We start from the raw sequence: 22,296 nt of genomic DNA on the forward strand, positions 1-22,296 counted from the left end.
CAACTCCCGTGGTAGCACTCCTGTATCGGTAGTATTCCTCTCTTCTCCTTCCATGTTGAATGCACACGCCTATTCTCTGGCAAGCGGTTTTATAGCCGCCCTCCGCGATAAACACGCGCTTGCGGCGAACGTCAAACGATGACTATATAGCGCGCGGCAGCGTGCGCCTGTTCTATGGGCAAATGCGCACTGCGCACGGCTAGAGCGAAAGGTCAAACGGTGGCGAGGAGGAGAAGCGGCGGCGCACCTGCACAGTAGCCTGCGCCGTGCGTGACGTCACTCGTGCTCCGACATACGCCGGCTCATGCGAAGAGCGGCGTTGACTAGCGTAGTGAAGCTTTCGCTTCAAAAGTGATTACGCCAATGCGCACGCATTTACCTGACCTCGATTATCGGAATTGGCATGAAGCCGACAAGCGTTGCGGCCAAGCGCGCGAACGCTCATTTTGTTGGTATAATAAATCGCCATCAGAGCAACCATCAGCAATCTTGGTATGCATTTCGTTGACCATGTTGCGGATTAGGTAGTAGCGATCGTGATCGATTGCCCTATCCTCGGGGTCAGCGACCCTCTTTGTTTTGCTTTTTCCCACTGCTTTTCTACGATTGAACTTAGAATCTCGCCCGCTCTGCGGTCCTGTTGGGTTTGCGTTATGACCAGGACGTCGATGCACTGGGATGGATGGCCATAGTTTTTTTTTCTTTTATACAAGGTGACGTATGAGTAATCCTGAGATACTAGTACTCCGTAATCATTAAATCATTAAGGTGGAAACAACTTCTCAAAGAATTGCAAGTTCGTGCTTAAACAAGGGAAAAAATGACTGACCGTGACGTCGATGCTCTTCGAACTACGGGCACAGCGCCATCGTCGTCAACACTCTAAAGGCGGTCGCTTCGCTCAGGCAAGCGGACCTTAACCTTCTGTTGTCAAAGCGGGTAGCTTCGCACTCGTCTAGGCGGAAGACTACAACCTCAGGTCTCAAAAACTTATGTCGGACTACTTCCAGATTGCCAAGGGCGTACGGCCAGCGAAGATCAGACAGAATGCAGTTAAGTTGTGCGATTCAAAACAGTTGACAAAAATGGCTTCAGCTGTGATGGAAAGCCTTCACTTATGCCTGCAAATCGCTTTTTGCAGCATAAACTCACAAGGAAGGTTTCCCGTTTAGGGCTCCAGTCTGTGAACGAGGCACTTAGCAGCATCAGCTCGGCAGGTGGTGGTGGAAACATTTACTAGGAAGAGACAGGAGGCATGCTTGGATCAGCCCGTAAGGGACCGATCCTTACAAGCACTAGATGGAGATCCCTAGTTTGGGACTCCAGTGGCGGTGGCCGCACCCGGGCGCACCTGACTAAGGCTTTCTGGGCCTGCAAGTCGTGGCAGCCGAGCAGGGTCGCCTCCCAGTCCTCCCGGATTGGGTTGGTGATGGGGGCAATAGCCGTGTTGGAGGTGCAGGTCCACACCATGCGATAGTTGCCCGAAGACACCGCTCTAGAGTGCGGGCAGCTGCCGCTAAAGGCAGAGTCAAAATCTTGTAGTGCTGTCGGGCGCAGCAATGGATTGGTGAGAAGGCGCAGAAGGAGCCACTCAACCGCCTTCTTGAGGCAGATCCTTGCAGCACGCGTTTTCTCTCCTGCCAGTGGATGCCCCTTCCTTGACAGGAGTCTGTTAGTGGTTTCGAGGCTCCTGGAAGAAAACGGAAGTTCTGGAAGGCTCTACGCCTTCTCTGTAGATATCAAGGAGCTGTACAACTCCCTTTCACGGTACCTTATTTGATAGGTAGTTGGCGACTATATCGACTCGCTGAGGTGCATCAAGTTCTAGAACTGCTGCGGAACCAGCGTGAGCAGCTTCCTGGGGCTTCTGCCCTTCCTGCACTCCAAGGTCGTATGCTTCAACGAGGATGTCTTCATCCACGGGTAAGGCATTTGCATGAGATCGTGCACGGCTGCTGTCACGAGTGACCTTCTTCTAGCCCACTTCGACCGGAAGCTGCATGCAGCCCTCCAGGATTTTGCAGTCGTCACAATATTCCGGTATTTTGGCGACTTCCTGGTCATTCTGAAGCCCTGTGAGGGTGGTGCAGCCATACAAACCGAGAGTGCGCTCGGCATCATCAGACTCATGCTCACTTCCTTCGAACCAACTGACACACGAACTTCCCGAGTACGACGAACTTCATTCTCCCGACACAGCGCTGATGCCCAAGAAGCACCACACATGCAGCTGTACGCGCCTTGTTCCCAGATAGGCTTGGAGGCTTACCACTCTGGCCATTCTAAGCTGTGGAAGCGTGGCATTTCCGTCACTCCTACAGAGAATGCCCTTCTCACACTATTAGAAAAATGTTAGTAGTACTTACTAACTTTGGGGTAGTAACTGGTTGTCACATATGTTACTACCCTGCTAGTAACTGCAGTTAGTAACGGGAAGGTTAGTAACAGTTACTAACCCATTCAGTTAGTAATGGCTGCTGCCCGCAGTTAGTAACTCGAAGCTAGTAGTATTTACTAAGAAAATGAAAACTCACATATGTTGCTAGATTCATCGTACAATGTGCTGGCGAGGCTTGTAAAATTTCTGCATACTTGAAAAATAAACGGGATTCATAATCAATCTGACTAATTCCCCAAGCCAGACAGAGCTATCAGACCGCGCTGGCCGTAAATCACACACTTAGGTTTAGGCTTATCGCACATTACATGTAAAAATTATGCGAGGTGATGGCATCAACAACCTTACCGTGCGCGTACAAAGGCAACTGCACAAAGGTTCAGAATGCAGGAAAAGCACAAATCAGAGAGAGTCACACTCGCCCACTGCGCGTGCACAGGTAGATCTTTCTCAGTCTTATATACTCCGCAAATCAGACTCTCATTTATGGGCTAGTGGCTCTTACCGGTTGCGCTAAGATACCAGCGTTAATTAAGAAGTTGAGATTTTAGAAACAGCTTAGTCTACCCAACCATACGGCCCTGCAGAAATGTGTAATTAAAAACCAATTTATTGGCATGACAGTCTGCGCAAGTTACATTCTTTGACTTTATTTTGACTTTATTTTGGGGTAAAAGGAACGGTTACTAACTAGGTAGTAACTGGCCACCACAGTTAGTAAAAACGTAGCAAGGGCTACTTTTACTAACTATACTTTGAAGAGGGTAGTAAGTAGTCGGCAAAAAGTAGTAAAACGAAGTCAGAGTTAGTAACTGCTGCAGTTACTAACTTTTTTTTAAGAGTGTGGTAAAACTAAGTCAGAGTTCGTAACTGCTGCACTTGCTACCTTTTTACTAGCTTTTTTTTAAGTGTACAGGTCCGGCCACCGTGTAGTAATGGCCAGCCTTGACGCACAGGTCTTGCGGCGTGAGTGGGCCGGGTTTCCTGACCACCTTTTGAGCAGCCATTTTTATGAGATGCTGGCTGAAATGCGCTGCAGTGTGGTTGAGACGGAAAAAGAGAAGAAAAAGGCGCGCAGCGCAGAGGTTCCGCGCATGCATGGAATTTGAGACAAGCTCAAGAAGGCCGGCGCTAGGGCTGGTGTCCAGAGGATATTTTCTGCACCGCACAAGCATGCCAGACAGTGCAAACAAACAAACAAACAAAATTAACACGGGTGTCATCGTTGTTCTCTCGTCCCGTCATTTACGCTAATTTATAGCGGTACTTAGTTCCTATGACGCTTGCGACCCGCTATCTCCTGTGTTTCCTGTGCCTAATAAAGCGGCGCTAGCAGCTATTGTGCAGAAAAATCTCCGGAAATATCTATTAAATGAGACTGGATCCAATATAAATTACATTCCGACTCTTCAAAAGCTTTGAAAATTTATACGCTGGCAGAAAACACGTGTTCGTATGACGGGTCGGAGTTCGTCGAATATAATTGATTCAGTAATTTTAGATACTGAGCATGAAAGATTTTGTATTATATGATGTTCGAATGGTGCGATCCATCCATTGTTATGTCTCGCCTATCGGGGTTGCATATTTCTGTAGCTCGAGGAACGCAACTGAGAAGTTCATAGTTTCTTTCACGACTCATTGTAGCCTATAGCTATAAATTTTAGATGTATTTGTACAAAGCCAGGAGACTATTGCATGAGTAAAGATATCCGATCTAAGTGCAGAAAAACGAACAGCTCTCTTACGAAATAAGAGCAAGCTTCACAAGTTCGCAACGCCAGTTGTGATGCAGACAATGTGAAAGTACAGAGAGGGAAATAATAGCACCGAATTTTACGCAATTTGAACTGGGCCATATTTGTCTCATTGTCCAGATATTGCGAATAGCGCAGATGCTTTAAAGGAGGCTTATTCGGTGAGTTTTTTGCAAGTTGATAGTTGTCCAAAGCAACAAAAGATAACCCAGAAAGGTTATTACCTCTATAGAGTGTCTTGTTAGTTCATGGTGGAAAAACAGCAGCGCCGCAGGAGGCGACAGACGCCAATTCCAGCAACCGGAGGCTGAGCATATACCAGCTATAACCAAACGGGTTCTCTGTGACTTTTCTACTGAAGGTCTTCGTTACTCCCTTAGCTTTTCTGCTTGTCTCCGAGGCCGCCTTGCTTCCGTTGCGACGGCACTTTCGCGCATATTCCCGCCTACGTCGTTGCGTCTGCATCGCCGCGCGGTCGCTGAAGCACGCCAACGTACGGAAGCAGACGCTCGGATGGCGTATAAATACAAAGACAATTACCTTTATTTCAACATCACGGATGTTAGGGATACACCCAAAAAGCCTATGACTGGCTTGACAGAGGGGCGCACCCCCGTACATAACAACCGGCAGCAACAGAACACGCACAGAACAATAAAAAAGACTACAGTGCATAGGTAGACATCATATTCAATAAAAATTAATGGACATCCTCTTGCAATAATAGATAAGTGAAGTCGGCAAGATTAACACGAAACGCTCAAGGACACTGAAAAATGCAAAACGAAGAGTAACAATCACAAAATAAAAATGGATAAAAGGAAGAAAACTTGCAGCAAGACAAAAAAACCGTATCGTTAGGTGCTCAGGGCTCATTTCGCCGATTAAGAAGAGTTGGAATTATATGTCGCAGCATTTGACGACCGTAATTAGTACGGAAGGATGGCACATACCAGACGTGTTCGGTAGTAATTAGCTTTGGGCCGTAAGTTAGCTGTGCCATCAAAGAATGCGTCATGATTTTTCCGTTTTCTTTCATATCGTTTACTTAAGGAGAGCGTACGTAAGGAGAGCGCTTTGTTATCTCTCAATGTCCTTGCCGTTTAGGCGACACAGAGTTTTGGCGGAAGTCCCTCGAGTGAGAATGACACGCGACGAAAAGTAAAACGGTGCCGGACTAAAGTGGAATGAAACGGCTCTCACACGGGAGCCGAAGCGTCGTTTCATTTGTGTGTTGGTGAGCACCGTATCGTTTGATTTTTATTTTATTTTCCTTTGATGCCGTTCTCTTTTCATTCCTGTCGCAGTTCATTCACCTCCACATTTCTGCACCTGGAGTATCGCTCATTCTGCTGTATTCTTGTTTCGTGTTCTATCAGCTGTTCATGCGAGTGGTCGGCTTTTTTTCTGGTCAAGCGTCCAGAACACCTCCAAGTTTCTTATTTGGTCGCACACAAGCGCAAATGAAAATTTCGCAATCACGTCAGAAGCCTATCGCGTTCATAAGGAAGGGAAGCAGTGTGTCAGCGACGCATCCATCACGTTGTATTCGGTGGAGACCGAATTCCAAGAAACGCGCTTGATTGAGGAAGGTGCAGTATGTTACCATCTCCCAAATGAAGGAGCCAAGACTCACCGAACCACAGGAAAGCATGGAGAAATGCTTCCAGTTTTTACTTCTGAGTTTGATCAATAAGAAATGAAAGTGTAATACTTGATGACTGAGAAAGAGGAGAAAAAACAATCAGATGCCACCGGTGGTATGAGAAGCCACGACCTCCGCATATCGCGTCCAATGCTCTACCAACTGAGCTACGGCGCTGGTGGTTCATAGGGTACTGAGAGTATTCATAGAGATGATTCATGTTGCGTGCAACCTAACATTGAGAGTGTTCTCCAGCGCCACGCTCGTCAGTAGCGCCGCCGTAGCTCGCTCAGGCCTCTGTTCAGCAACACATTATCGATTAAGAATCGCTCTCATTCATCCCCATGATGTTGTCACATGGGGACACAGCCAACTCGTCACGGCCACCTCCGCAGGCTCGCAGCATTCTTCGTCCGCACTTGCATTTTCAAGAAGTCTTTTTTTCTTATGCACCGTCGCCCATTGGAATGTATACTTGCAATAGGTGCGTCTTTTCCGCAGCTGACGTTACTTCCTTCGAGGACCGTGACTGAATGACCTTTCTTGAATTTCTTATTTTTCCTTCCCTTCCTCTACCATTTCGTTTTCGATTCACTATTTGTTGTTTTCAAACGAATTGGTCCTCCCTCGTGACTGCGTTCATTGCATTTTTATGTCCACTACTGCCCTCCTGGTTGATGTGCAGTACGTCCTAAACAAATCAAAAGAGCGAATTCGTACGAACGCAGATTCGGACCTGAAAGAGAATTATTTTTCTCTTTTGCGGCCCGACATGTAACATCCCGGCCACTCATCGAACATATACGGTCCAACCCGTCTAATCCTCTTATTCCTAGTGTTATAGGACACCAAAAAACCAGTGAATCATCTTAAGTAGTAAGCTGGCTAAATAATTTTTAATAATTAACTTTTTAACTATTGCAACCTGTAGTCGTCGGTGTTATGCTTGTGTCCCCTTCGAATTGCGCAATTCTCGTTTTACTACGAATTCCAAACTCGCCCAGAGATCTGAACTCTGCTGCGCGTTGAGTAGTTCTCCCGACCAACGGCCCCGCGTGACCGGCTTGGCTGCGTCAGGCAATCGCCTCTCGAAAGCCGCGTGCAGCACGGGCGACACGTGCACAGTCTGCTCCTCTAACGAACGTGAACGAAGTGTCTTGGGTACCACAACAAAACATAATAAACACAAGATCTTAGTTGCACAGAAACGTGCTGTCAGATTGATTGAAAATGTACCCTGGCATTCCTATGCGTTTCCTTACTTTAAGAAACATGGTACTTTGTCTGTTGATATAATGCACCCGTTCATATTATTATGTGCATACAAAAATGCAGTTAAAACAAATAATCAACTGTTCCTTGCAGCCTTTAATCTACATCAATACACACCAGTGTACAATACCCGACGTCTTTTACCTTGGCTTCTACCTTTTTGCCGTACTTTATATCGTAAACAGTCTTCACCCTATAACCTAGGAAATTACCTTAACATATTGGCAGAAAATAATTATATACAAGACATCTCCAATAAACAGTTATTATCTGTCAAGTGCATTTTCGAGTCCATTGTGACATCATTGTAAATAGGTTTGGTGTATTGTATTGTATGTTGTTCCTATTATTTATTTGCACCTCTGTTGTTGTGTACGCGGTCAGGGTTACACTTTTGTTGTCCTTTTTCTTTCTTTGTTTTGACGGGGATATTAAGCTCACCTTAAGCCTGATGTTCGCGAAACGCACTGCTGTCGTTGTATTCATGGGGCACTGGGTGCTACTTCACGCTGCATTACGCAGCTTTTTGCCCAGTGTCCCCTTTTCCACTGTAATGTGTGTGGTGAAATAAACTTTCAATTTCAATTTTAAAGGCGCGAGTGTTGCCACCTTATGAGCACATGCGCGACATTCACCGCCAAGCATCGGTACTGACCGGAAGGTGGCAAAGCGGCTGTTTCTGCTGCAAATCCCGCGGAGCTGTATTCGCGCCTCTCTGTCTACAATGCGCTTCCTGACTCGACGTTGCGCGATGCGACCGCAGCTGTGTTTGGCTGCAGAGCGCGAGAAAGCATCGCGCGAATGGAGGTCGAGTGAGGGTGGTGGCCTCCGGGTTACGAGGCTAAGCGAGCGAGGAGGCGGCTTCTACAAGTGGGCTCTTATCACGCCTCTGCGACCAAACCACACAGGACGAGGAGCAGACGGTGGCTGTGCGAGTAGAGACTGGTCGGCGGCCTGCCCTTTCTCTGTGCCAAAGGACGCTGGAAAAAAGTATCGCGCAGCCGATGACATGCTTCTTTTGCGTCAACTGCATAGCCCAGTACTTCTGTCATGTGGACAAAAGCCTTGGCGAATACACTGGACGCCGAGAACGCAGCGTTACAGTGAAAGAGTTGACCAAAATACGTGGAGCATCGCAGGGCCGGCAATAAATGGCCGAGCGTCAGCATCAGCTGCGTGCAGGGAGCGGTGGTGGGCGAATAGTTCGAGAAAATCCCCCCTCCCTGCATTTACCACTGAGCAAGCGACGCGTATGAGAGTAGTGCTCGTTGCAGACGCCTGTTAAAATATGGAGATGAATGCGCGTTGCTTCCAGAATTGCTCGTCAAAACACCGCGCTCAATATGCGTACATCGAGTGTACAGCCGCAACAGCCGCAACCCGCCATAATCTAGGAAACAAATGCGGGACCCTTAGCCTAGTGGAGTTCATACGATATTAACCGCGTGCCGCTGCATTTATCACTCTAGATTTCTGATCGCATTTGCCGCCGGAAGTCGAGAAGATTAAGGTCGCCATTTTCCGCACACTCTTTCCTCGGAGCAGGCATGTCCTGTGAATTCAGTTGGTTCGCGAACAGTGCAAAAAGAGCATGCATTGCGTGTAATTTGACTCTGGTGCTATATTATCTCCATCCTGTTCTATTCGATTCTCACCATCCGCCTGTGCGAACAACTAATCCCAGTTAGGGCGATAGCGTGGAGCAGTGACAAAGGACGATAAGAGCTACAGGCAAATGATATTCGAATGAAATAATTACATCCCCTCGGGGAACACCATACACGCATCGGGTAGTAAGAGCTGCCGTTAAAGGGTCAGTCTACTCACCGAGATGAATGTATAAATAATGGCATATTCTGGTAGTTGGCACCTATAACATCAATAACGAGGGGTCTGCGCCCGGTTTAGGCAGGAATTTATATTTTATTTCGGCGTTAAAAGTCGCGTAAAAAAGCATGGTGGCGACCCCAAACGTTCATTTTGTTCAAGAAAGTGGTAGTCTTTTTTTGTAGAAGCATAAGTGAATATACTACGTACCATTTGTATGCCCCAATGTCAGAGAAACGCACGTTTTGTTCTAGTAAACTGTAGAAGGCGTACCGCTCGCTTTTTCTGTAAATCACATGAATATTTATAGTTACACGTACGCAAAACGCAGGCACATTCCCACTTTTAGTTCAGCGTATGGTAGCAGAGACGCAAAAATAAACTCAGCCTATAGTGGCGCCATCTGGTCGTCAGAACGGTAACCATTGCTGTAAACAAACCGACTGTCCACTTAAGCCTAGGACCGGCAGAATCGTCACTCTAATTAATAAAATAAAGCAAATTTATCTCTTATATGTTTTCTTATAGGCGAGATGAGACGAAGCGAAAGACAGGCGCCCCATTTATGGCCAGTGAACGCACTGAAAAAGGCAGCAACAACGAGAATTCAGTCCGAAGCGAGAGGTCCGGCTTCGACGGGCGCCGCCATGTTTGAGGCCGCGCGGCGGAAATCCAGATGGTTGCCAGATGAGACTACCATCTCATACAGATGTGTTCCCACATTAATAAATTCTATTTTAAAATGTTCTACCGCACTCCTTGGCACCACAGCTGGCTAAACGGTAATTTGAGTAAAGAGCTATCGGTTGCCGCAAAGAAAATATGGTCGATAAAATTCAGTAGACTGACCCTTTAATGACACCCTCATATACATACAATTTCGCGCTTCATTACATCATAATGACACCGCTTACTGTAACATCGATAATGAAGCCGATTAGTTGAAGGGAATTTGCCTTTGAACAATGCGATCCAAGTTGGGGCAGTCTTGACATGTCGTTTCGTCTCGATTAAAGGCCTTGCAGCGTTTCACTACAGCGTATGAACTTCGTAATCGTCATCATTCATTTCACCTTAAGGGCTTCAACTTGATTCCTTAAGGGGAGAGGGAGGGGTCGAACAACATAAACACCGCACAAAGAAAGTAACACAATGCTAATACCATCCAAACACGATACAAAGCAACACAGGGATAGAATCGAAGAAGAGGAGGAGAATGAAAGAAACAAGAAAACGGTTTGCTACCCTGCACAGAGGGAAAGAGATGGGGGACATAAAGATGAAGGAGGAAAGGGAGCTGGGAGGAAAACGAAGTCAGCAAGCACTTAGCCTACGGCAGATTCATACTCTATCCGAGCCCGACGCTGTCAAAAAATAGAGCATTGCATGTCAGACTTTCATCGCCCAAGATCGCTGCGGCCTCTGTCCAGAATCATCTCCTTCAGCGCGCCTGGATCGAGATGCTTCATCGCACAGCATAGATATGTTGTCTTTCGGCTCTGCATGTAGGGCATAGAAAGATAATGTGCACTATGGTTACGTCGTACCTGCAGACAACGCGTGCAGGGCTATCAGCCGCACCGATAACAAAGCTGTAGTGGCTCGTGAATGCGACTCCAAGCCACACGCGACGGAGCAAAGTTGCTTAAATTGTAGCTTCAGATCAGGGTCCAGGGATTCCATGTACGGGTTCGAAAACTACCCGGAATTAAATGTGGCAAGCGTAATCTGCAGCTCAAGTTTTTGAATCCTACCCGCTGCGTACACACCTGAAATTGGGATTGACACGCAGCCTGGTAGGAGCATTACGTGGCCTTGTCTGCAGGGTGGTTGCCTCCGATGCCGCTGTGCTCTGGACCTTCTGGTAGCATGCATAGGTAGACTATATCACGCTTTTTATTGATGGCATGCTCATGTATAGCTCATGGATTTCCCTAGCCACTTGTCCATGGCTTGCTTTTAAGTGAAAAGAGGCCGCTGCAATAGGTTTTCTTGATTGACTTAATGGTGACACGAAGAGCAGAAAGCTTTGCACCTGTCTATGAAACCTTGGTAGATGCGTTTACTCTTATTACTGCTCTCCACACGGGGCTGACCACAGAGCCGGAAGAACTGAGCCGGTTCACTTAGCCGTCGGTGTAGACGTGGAGCCGATGTCCGTGGCTATCTTGCAAATATGTTGTCGTCGATAAAGCCATGATGTCGTATATAGAAAGAAGCATACAAGGTTTAGAATATAGGTGTTCTAGAGTATCACATCCCTAAGCGAATCAGAGTATGAGCGACGCCATAGCTGAGGGCTCCGGTCAACTTAGAGCATCCGGGGTTCTTTAACGCGCACTGAAAGCGCACAAAACACGGACCTGTAGCGTTCCGCCTCCATCGAAATGCGACCGCTGCGGTCGGGATCGAACCCGCGTTTTTCGGGTCAGCAGTGGAGCACTACAACCACTGAGCTTCCGCGGCGGCTGAAGCACACGAGGTTATGCTATCTTCACGATGGAGAGGACGGTATAAACAAGGGTGGGAACTGGTATCGCAGGATGACGCGATGAGCATCAAGGAATTTTGCTAACAATGTACCGTCTTTGCCGATGTAAACAGACAACGGTATTTGCTTCGGAGCCGTGCAGTCGAATCCTTAAGGGCACCTGTAGTGTTCAAAAGGTCTCGGAAGGTGAAGACGAGGGTTCTCCTTTCCTAACACAAATTTAGAGCTCAAACAGTAACATCAGTGTTCCGTTACACGGCGAAGAAACAAACCACATTGCTTGGTTCCTTTGTGGCCTGGTATAAACCTCAGCAGTCATGCAGGCATGGCGGAATCATGGTGTAGAAGTCTCTTATGTGAAAATATTGGAAGATATTGATAACGATTGCACAGCTACCATAGTTCTCCATAAAGTCTCCAAAAAAATTTCAATACGGAAAGGTGTCAGGCAGGGAGACACGATCTCGCCTATGCTATTCATTGCCTGTTTACAGGAGGTATTCCGGGGCCTGAAAGGGGAACAGTTGGGGATAACAGTTAATGGAGAATACCTAAGTAACCTGCGACTCGCTGATGGCATTGCTTTGCTAAGTCACTCAGGACAAGAACTGCAAAGCAGGATCAATCAGCTAGACAGCAGAGCAGGATGGTAGGGCTAAGAATTAACACGCAGAAAACCAAAGTAATATTCAACAGTCTAACAAGAGAGCAGCAGTTCGTTATTGGTGGCGCGGTGCTACAAGTAGTAAGGGAATATGTCTATTTAGGGCAGGTAGTGACAGGTGATCCGAACCATGAGAGGGAAATAACTAGAAGAATGAGAATGGGGTGGAGCGCACATGGCAGGTTCTCTCAGATCATGAATGGTAGCTTACCAATATCCCTCAAGAGAAAAGTACACAACAGCTGTATCTTACCGGCACTCACCTATGGGGCAGAAACGTGGAGGCTAACAAAGAGGGTTCAGCTTAAGTTAAGGATAACGCAGCGAGTTACGGAAAGAAAAATGACAGGTGTAATGTTAAGAGATCGGAAGCGGGCAGAGTGGGTGAGAGAAGGAACGCGGGGTGATGACATCCTAGTTGAAGTCAAGATGAAGAAGTGGGCTTGGGCTGGGAATGTAATGCGAAGGAAAGATAACCGGTGGTCCTTAATGGTAATTAACGGAATTGATTCCAAGAGAAGGCAAGCGCAGCAGAGGGCGGTAGAAAGTTAGATGGGCGAATGAGATTAAGAAATTTGCAGGAATACGGTGGCCACAACTGGCGAAGGACAGAGTTAATTGGAGAGACATGGGAAAAGCCTTTGCCCTGCAGTGGGCGTAGTCAGGCTGATGATGATGATGATGAATGGGAAAGCTCTGGCAGGCAATCCTAAAGCGATGTCGAATATGCGCGGCTCCGATGCGCCAGGTTTGCTGACCAGGACGGTTTTGCCCTGTAGTTCATGAAAGTACACTTCGCAAAAAACGCACAGGTGAGCATGACCATGCAAAGCAGTGGTTAAGCTCTATCAGTGAAATTGCGCCAGAGAGCTTCAAAGAGTAGTTGGTGCTTATTTTAATGTATACAACGTGGTACCCGTGGCACCTTTGTGGAGCGGGGCGCCCTCCTTCTTTCGGGCTCAGCTATTTTCTGTATACAACGTAGATCTGCTAACTGCGCGAACTAAGAGTACTTATTTAAAGCGGAGTTGATTTGCTAAAAGCTTTTGACTCAGTGATACGCAGATTAGGTACGTCATCTGGAAGCCTGCAACCCGCCATTCACAGGTGAATGGGAGGAAATAGAGGAGAAAATAGGGAGGCTATTTTCCTCGGCCAGGGGACCCTCTTCTGAAGCACACATGAACCATGCAGTGCCTGCGGGGGTGGAAGGGAGGTGGGTCATAAACAAAATGAAAACCGTGTTAGGCCAAATGCGGCCTAGATGGGCTAGCACTTCGGTTTTCACTTCGGTTTCGGTTCGAGTTGGTTTTCACTTCGGTTTCGAAAAGTTGGGCTAGTTGATGTTCGCTTGCTGGAATCGTTTTCTTAGCGGTTTAAGAACACAGATGCTAGATCTCACAAACACACAAGGGACACCCGCTAACAGGTGTCCCTGTGTGTTTGGCCTAGATATAATGTCTTTCTTAAAACGCAAAGAAAATAATCCCAGCCTCACCTTACCGTTATGAGAGGTTAGCGTTGAATTGAATTGAATTGAAATTTATTCCACAACAAAAAGATGCTGCGAGGAGGACAGGAGAAAAGCTGTGTGAACAGCTTGAAAAGCCCTGACCCCCCAACACACGGGGTAGGACAGAAGCGTGCGGCAAGAGAACACAGTCGGATATGGCAACATCGTTGAAAAAGTTAGTATAAAACAGGCAAGAAGAACTAGAAAATCATATCACAACATTATACAAACAATAAACGCAGTTCTTTTGGTGTTATATCTGATATGTCAATGTTAGCATCCTTTATCATGTGATTCAGAAGTGTAGGCAATTTAAATTTTATCATTTGATTTCCATAATTGGTTCTGCATTTTGGAACATACCACATCTCAGGATGGCGCACATTATAAGCAGAAATGTTTTTCTCTAGCCTTGCTAGGCTAGTGATGGCATCATTATTTTTTATTAAACTGAGTTTATATAAGCGGCACAGTCTGTGATCGTTCATCGATGAAACTTGTATTATGTGGTACTTCTTGAATAGGCCTGCTGTGTGGAAGCGATATGGAACTTTACAGGCGAGGCGTAAAGCCCTTTTTTGCAAGACAGTAAGTTTGCTAATGTTTCCAGCTGTTGTTGTGGCCCATACAGAAAACGCGTAATTTAATAAAGAGGAAAATAAAGAGTTATATATGAGCATGTTAACAGGTATCGGAAAATTGTAGCAGTAACGGCGCATAACGCCAGCTGTCCTGGATAGCTTACCAACGATATAGTTTACGTGATCATCCCATGTCATGTTTTCTGAGAAATACACGCCCAGTGATTTAAAGCTCTTTACCACTTCAATTTCAGTGTTATTTAAAAAAATGGAAGGTCGCTGGACATGTGTGTGTCGGGGGTGAAATAAAATAGCCTTCGTTTTATTAATGTTTAGCTTTAGGCAGTTAATTTGAGCCCAGGCATTAATCTCGGACAACGTTCTATTCGCTCGGATACCTAGATCAACACACGATTTGCCTGAAAAGAATAAACTTGTGTCGTCAGCATAGATTATGTAATGTGCCGTTGCATCAACGCGAACTATCTCGTTAATATAAAGAATGAAAAGAAATGGTCCCAGGATGCTTCCCTGTGGGACACCTGTTTTGATTGACTTTGATGTGGAGTGTTTTCCTTCAATGACGACAAACTGAGTACGGTATTGTAAGTAAGACGATATTAATTGATGCGAAATGCCTCTTATGCCGTAGTGATCGAGTTTTTGAAGGAGAATTTCATGATTAATGAGGTCAAAGGCTTTGGAAAAGTCCAGAAACAGCCCAAGTGCCATATTTTTACACTCAAAGTTTTCGAGAATGAACTCCTTTTGGGCCAGCAGTCCGAGTTCCGTAGATTTGTTCCTGCGGAAGCCAAACTGAGCAGACGTTATTAAGTTGTAACGTTCAGTGAAAGAGGTCAAGCGTTTCAGAATTATTTTCTCTAAACCTTTGGAGAATACAGGTAAAACGGATATGGGGCGGTAGTTTGACATGTCATTTCTATTTCCCTTCTTAAACACAACTGTCACTTTTGCTCGCTGCATTTTTTGAGGAAAGCATCCTGTGGACAAACACATATTAAAAATGTGGGTAAGACAAGGTGCTAATACATCAATGGCAAATTTTACAGGTTTCACTTGAATATCGTCCGCGTCAGCAGCTCTACTATTGCTTAGGGTTAAAAATGTCGCTACAAGCTCACTATTAGTGACTGGGTCTAAAAATATAGTTGGATTACTTCGCTCCTTCATATATCTTAAATCAGGGTTTCTACTGGTAGCACCACCGATTGATAAAAAGAAGTCATTAAATGCGTCAGCTAACTTAGTGCCTTGAAGTTCTATGCCATCTTTTACGATTCTGGTTACCGCTTCTGAATCATTACCAAATACAGTGTTTAGTGCCTTCCAAACGTTGTTTGTGCGTCCTTGTGTTGCTTCTAACAGGTTAGAGTAATATTGCTTTTTTGCATTACGAAGATGTTTTTTGACTGAATTCCTGTACTTCTTAAACACTTTGAGGGCTTCAAGGGACTTACTCTCTATAAATGCCTTAAACAACTGGTCCCGTTTTTTAATAAGCTTGAGGCACTCTTTATCCACCCAAGGCTTCCTACTTTTCTTACAAATTCTAAACGTCTTGATAGGAAAACACGCAAGGTATACCTTAGAGAACTTGCTCATAAATAACTCATACGCTAAGTTAGGATCGCTCACTGCGAACACATCGTTCCAGTTTTCTCTGCTTAAGCAGTCTCTAAAAGCGGAGAGCGTATCAGGAGTAATGCGGCTGTATGAAAATTCAGAGCGCATTCGTGTAGGCGTGTTAACGACTTGACTGACAAACATAAATATAGGCAAGTGGTCGCTGATATAGTAAATCAAAGTGCCAGTTCTAACAAGGGAAGGATCAATATTGGTGACAAACAGATCTAAAAGTGTAGTTGATTGCGTAGCTATTCGTGTAGGAGACGTTATAAAGTTTTGACAGGAGTGAGAGCTTAATAATGAATCTAGTTCTAATTTAACCCTGCTATTCTGTAACATGTCAATGTTCAGATCACCACCTAGAATTAATCTATATTTTCTTTCACTGACAAATTCTAAAAAATCGGATTATTGCCCATATGTGCGCAATTTTCCATTCTCTACTTTACATTTATAGATGCCTGGGAGTCCGCATACCTCTCCTGGCGCAGTGGTGCAGCGGTTATGCGATGCACCACTGCCCTGCCATGGTAGGTGCTGTCATCGCTGGGGTTTGTGCAACCCAGATTCCTCTTCCCGGGCAACACCTCGCGAACAGTGATTAATTAACTGCTAACTACCACGGTGCGCAGTTGGCTCACAATCCGGTGGGCAGGCTTCGGTGACGTCACAGGGTCAAGTGACATCGATGGCGCGCCTGGTACCTTGGTAGCAGGCGGGCCACCTAGGGCAGGTTTCGCGCAACCCAATGGGCAGGGGCACCTCACAGACAACGGCTAAGTGGCGGAATGGAACATCTAGTGCTACCGCTCAAAAAGGGAACTTGTGATGCTCTTCGTTTACCGTATTAAGGCGGAAGCCTTTAATGCCTCATCGTTGTAAGCAGGAGTTATGGACAGAAGTGTCATGCTTTTCAATTGGTCGAAACGGTCATGACGTCACAGTGCACGAATTTCAAACGGGGCCAATTGTACTTTGCCTAGTAACCATGCAACCAATTAAAGGGATCGTATAGTGATGCTCCAAGTAAGTTGGAATGATTTTAGTTAATTCCTTATTTACCCAATTAGCCTAATTAACCTTTATAGTCAGGCCAGATAAATAAATAAAACCGAGTAGGAAATTGGTCGAGTTCGGAAATCGAAGCCCAGTCTCCGGAGTGCGAGACGAGCATGCCAACTACTGCGCCATGCCAGGCCGATGATTTGGAATGAACAAAGGCGCGTCTAGTGAATACTGTCTTCGCTCACTCCCATCTTCCTCCCTTCCCGTTACGGCCAGGTTCAGGTGTCCACTGAGGTATGCGAGACAGATACATATCCTTTCCTCAAAAACCAATTTACCGACGAGCAAGGCGTAGAACCGAACGGGCGATGGCGTTCTATGGACTCCCTAGAAGCGTTACAAGACGCTGTCGCGTTTTACTCTTAGAGGCGAAGCTTAACGCGCTTAACGTCTTAACACACCAGTGACACAAGCAGAGCCTCACCGCACTTTAGTCAACAAAGTGCCCCCCTAAATTTTTGTCTCCAGAGTCTGTGGAGTGAACCACGCGCGGTGAAAAGTAATGTGGAGACCTGCGCCGAGACGCCGTCCATCGCGGGCCTAGTGGACGCTTGGGATGTCAAAAGGAACCTGGGGAAGCTTCATGAGCTGCGGTATGAGGCCGCGTCCGGTCCAGGCGCACACCTCGCGTTAACCGGGCCACCACTCGTCCCCCGAGGCCGTGCGCGCCGGGACCTTCGGGCCGCGTCGGCCGCGCCTAATGCGTCCTCCAGGCGCTAATGCGGTCAACAAAGCGGCCACCGCCCACGTCAAGCGGGCCGCGTGAACGGGAGCGCGCGATGGGGTACGACGGCCGAGTGAAAGCGCCGCAAGAACTTGATCGCCGCGCTCCTTTTAAAAAGCCCCCTCAACCGCACGCTGTTTCGAAAATTTCGTCAGACGAAGTTGCGCAAAGGCTCCCCGAGAACACTCTTCCTCGCGGACCCTGTGAAAAGGTGAAGCAGTCTCGCAGCGCCGCTTCTTACCCGCAGTGCTGGGGCACGGCTTGTCGGGCTTCATCGCCGGGCGCCGCACGGCGGACGAACGACACCTCGCGTCGCTGCTCATGTTTACTTCATTTTAAGCATCAGATGCAACGCTGCCAAAGCTAGCGCTTCTTGTTGGTGCTGCTTGCATCCGGGACCAAAATATAGTGCGTTCCTAGTGGTGAGCGAAATATAGTAAATGCTTGGCCCGAAGGCTTACTACATGACACGTTTGTTGTGAGCTTGATTAAATCTACTCTTATTGCTGATAACATGATGCCGCTTTCTCGTGCCTTAGACCGCCGAACAAACGCGGAGTAACACGCTTCTCTATTTTCCCGTGCGGACTACTTCTGTGCCTTTCACAGCGTTGTACCTGATGCATGAAATGGAGTATAGTACATTCGTCGCTAGCAAATTCTCGCGCCTGCGGCTCGATCGACGCTAAGACACGCTCGACCCGGCGTGTCGCGCAGGATGCCCGACCGAGCTTGGTCGAACTGGGGACGCACTCCGAGCGATACCAACTGTTCACGCAGACGAGCTCAATGTGCGGCTCGCTTCCCGAAGCCTCTCCCTGCGAAGGAGATTTGCCGCAAGAACCGCCGCTTTCGCGTCCCCTCGGACCTTCGGCGTCTGCTCTTCAGCGCTGTCAAGTCGATTACAAAGAGCTTCCTCTATCCGCGGACGCATGCGCCGATCTGAGCGAAGAAGGGGAGGGCGTGGCCATGCTGCCGAGCAAAACGGCTCTAGGAGCCGTTGGGGATGCAGTGGTGTGTACCTCCGCGTTTATGGCAGCCAGCCGCGCAAGCTGTATCTTGCTTAAAGGTGCAGTGAAGAGGAATCTGAACTCGTCTTCTTGCCACAGGAACTCAATCTACACGTTCCGAGGATTCTTAGAAACTGCGATCTATTGCCCTGTGTGGCCGATTTCCCTAATTAAATCGAATTAACGTCCGGCTCCCGCCTTTTTTTTTTAATTCTCCCGGTACGGTGGGCGGAGTCGACCAACGCGTGCAGTGCCTTTCACCCAGTCCCGTGGCGGCTTGCCGCTGTGCCATCGGCGGAGTAAAGGCTGGGACACATGTCAGGCGGGCGCTCCGACTCCGGTCCGGCTCGCCGCGTCCGGCGGCGCCGCTCCGGCCGGCCGGCGACCGCCGGACGCGTCAAACCGCGTAGATATGTCCGGTGCACCGCGTCCGGCGAATGTCCGGCACGCCGCTCCGGCGGGCAGTGGCAGCCAATGCGAGCGCGCAGAGCGCCAACGTCACGATGACGTCGAGTTCGCGACGTCACAGGTGAGCACGACAGAGGTACAGTGGTGAGCGGTGTGTCGGCTGCTGAATTGTAGGGTTAGTTTGACAGCGCTGTTTTCACCGAACACCATGTCTTCGTTCAAACAGTCCCGGATTTGGGAGAACGAACAAGGGGTGCCGAGTGTAGCACCTTTTTTGAGCGCTGGCCAGTCCCGAAGAGCCCTCGGCTGCGGCGTCGATACGAAACCACTAGGCCTAGCGACGACTAGGGCAGTCGGGGACTAGCGCGCAGTTCGTCGCCCGGCGTTGCCGCAGGCGATGTCGTTGCCGAAAGCTCCACTCTAGCACAGGCATGCTGTCGTTGCTCGAATCTAGGAAGCATCCTTTCTGGTAGCATGGCTGTTCTGTATTTTCTTGTGCGAACGTGAAGTAAGCCGAGCCTGCCGGCCAGCCTGGATCCCGTCTGCCGGCGTCATAAAAACGAGCTAATGAGTGTTCTTGACGTAAATAATAAACCCTGGGATAGGGAAATGAGAAAATTATATCATTTTTCTGGTTCATTGGTCAATACCGAGTTGCTGGTAAAAGTAACAACTGTGGTACGAGCGAATTAGTTGCGAGAACCGCCTCGCAGCTGCCGCCGCTAGCTGGCCCGACGCTGGGGTCCGGCTCGACTGGCGCCCGCTAGCCGCTGCTGAAGGCGCCACGGAAACTGACCACACTATTATTTTATTGTGAGATGATGCTGTTGACAGCAAAGTGGAGTGAATAATAGGCCTTCAATTATAGCGCAGGCGACTTCCGAAGCGCCGGCCCCTGCCGCTTCGATGCGATGCAGGCTATAGGCCTAGCGACGACCACGGCACACAGGCAGCAGCAGAGCTCGTCGCCCGGAGCGCCCGCGAGCGGCGCCGTTGCCGAAAGCTCGCAACATAAGCAGGCATGCTTTGTCGCCGCTCGAGTATAGCTGGCAGTCTTTCTGATAACAAGGCGATGCCGTCTTTTCTTGCAATATTTGTACACCAAGCCAAGCAGCGCTCAGGCACTGCTGCGCGGCGGCGAAGTGCGACGCCGGTTGTGGGCGGAGCTTGGGTTGAGCGGCGCAGCGATGCTCACCGCTCCCTGTGTGTCCCTGCTTGCTGTGGTGCGGCAGTTCGGAAGCGGCGACCGGAGCGGCGCGCCGGACGCGTTGCCGGACATTACGTAGTAATCCGTAGAAGCAAATAGACCGCGCGCATTTTTATTTCTGCGGACTTATTTTACGGCTATATTATCTGCGAATGAAACTATTTATTCACGGAAACCTAGAAAACAAAATAAAGCGAAAGCAAAGCCTCCACGGATCTGGCCGAAAGGCACTCCACGCGTTTGTCGATTCCGTCCACCGTACGGGGAGAATTCAAAAAGTAAAGGCGGGAGCCGGGAGTTAATTCGATTTAATTAGGGAAATCGACCACACAGGGCAATAAGTCGCCATTTCTAAGAATGCTCGGAACGTGTAGATCGAGTTCCCGCGGCAAGAAAAAAAAAAGAATTCAGATTCCTCGTCAGTGCTGATTTGGTTTGGTTTATGGGGTTTAACGTCCCAAAGCGACTAAGGCTATGAGAGACGCCGTAGTGAAGGGCTCCGGAAATTGGGACCACCTGGGGTTCTTTAACGTGCACTGACATCGCACAGTACACGGGCCTCTAGAATTTCTCCTCCAAAAGAAATTCCAGCCGCCGCGGCCGGGATCGAATCCGCGTCTTTTGGGTCAGCAGCCGAGCACCATAACCACTGAGCCACCGCGGCGGCCCCTCGGTTAGTTATAACTAACATCCTTGCACCCCTCCAAATGGGGCAAGATATGTCGGGCTCGTCTTAACATAGCTGCAGTTGCACACTTTTGCCGATTTCTTTGCAATCTCCCAGTTCTTAACTGTTTCACAGCTGCAGAAGCACCGGCTGGTTTGAAAGACGCTGGCAGTTTCTGTGGTACGTGCACTCTTAGCGCCGACGTCTGAGGAGCGAAAAAATTCAGGGCAGCACTTAAGTTGCCCTGTGTGCGTTTAGGCGAAAGCCCTTTTGGCACCTTTGTTCCATCTTTACTATTTGAAGTAGTGGTTTGCTTCCACTAGAAGCACGTTGTTCTTGGCGTTTCAGTTGTTTCCGTTATACATTGCGAGAGCGCTTGGCAGCAGGAGACACAGGAACCCGCTTCGGCGCCATCGAACGTCCGTTCAGCCCGGGGACCAAGCATCGACCGGGGAGAGACGAGGGCGCGCACACCTGGCGAGCAGTGGCGCCACCTGTGACGTCATCAGTCACCTCTACCTGTGGCGTCGTTTGTGATGTCACACACATGTGTTAATCCCATGATAATATCGCGTTACGAAATAAGCCTTCGCTATATCTGGAATTTATTACAAACGAACCTAATTAAGTCTTAACTAATTATTAATTGAGTCTTAACTAATGAAGTCGTAACTAATTACTAATTAAGTCTTAACTAAGTGTGACTGACAGGTTGCGCGGACACTTTCTGAGGACGGACAAATCCTGCGGACACTGCTGATCGATGAGCCTGTGACGGCTTTCGCCTTAAAACCTGAGGATAAGTCGAGAACTTCACCCGGTGGCGTTTCCGCCACGCACGCGACGCGAAACCAGGCGGTCAACTCTCGATCTAGCGAATTGCCTCTTGACGAGCGAGGTCAATGACGAAAGAAGTGTGGTCGGGGAAAGTCGAGCCGCATCTAGGGAACGACGTCATGACATAGCTTGCCAGTATTTTTCTGTTGTGAGGTGTATCGTCTGTATACGCACGTACGCTCTTAAGGACCAGCGCCTATCTTGCCTCCGCATTACATGCCCTGCCCAAACCCACTTCTTCCTCTTGATTTCGACTAAGATGTCATTAACCCGCGTTTGTTCTCTCACGTACTCCGCCCTCTTCCGATCTCTTAACGTTACACCGACCATTTTTCTTTCCATAGCTCGCTGTGTTGTCCTTAACTTAAGCTGAACCCTCTTTGTTATCTTCCACGTTTCTGCCCCATAGGTGAGTCCTTTAGGGTAACGGAGTGGATTCCAAGAGAAGGCAAGCATAGCAGGGAGCGGCAGAAAATTAAATGGGCGGATGAGGTTAGGAAATTTGCAGAAATACGGTGGCCGCAACTGGCGAAGGACATGGTTAATTGGAGAGACAAGGGAGAGGCCCTTGCCCTGCAGTGGG

The 22,296-nt window shown here is 48.1% G+C and overlaps 1 protein-coding gene and 1 pseudogene across 1 annotated transcript in view; one reads left to right on the top strand and one right to left on the bottom strand.

Annotated features, from left to right (window-relative positions):
- The window catches only part of LOC149327466 (uncharacterized), a 65,894-nt pseudogene extending 64,424 nt beyond the window's left edge, over positions 1-1,470 (bottom strand).
- Cda5 (Chitin deacetylase-like 5) overlaps positions 1-22,296 on the top strand; it is a 249,832-nt gene that overhangs the window by 184,675 nt on the left and 42,861 nt on the right. The gene's annotated exons all lie outside the window — the stretch shown is intronic.

The sequence above is a fragment of the Amblyomma mixtum genome, chromosome 10, assembly GCF_055824585.1.
Source record: "Amblyomma mixtum isolate Tamu chromosome 10, ASM5582458v1, whole genome shotgun sequence".
NCBI lineage: Eukaryota > Metazoa > Arthropoda > Arachnida > Ixodida > Ixodidae > Amblyomma > Amblyomma mixtum.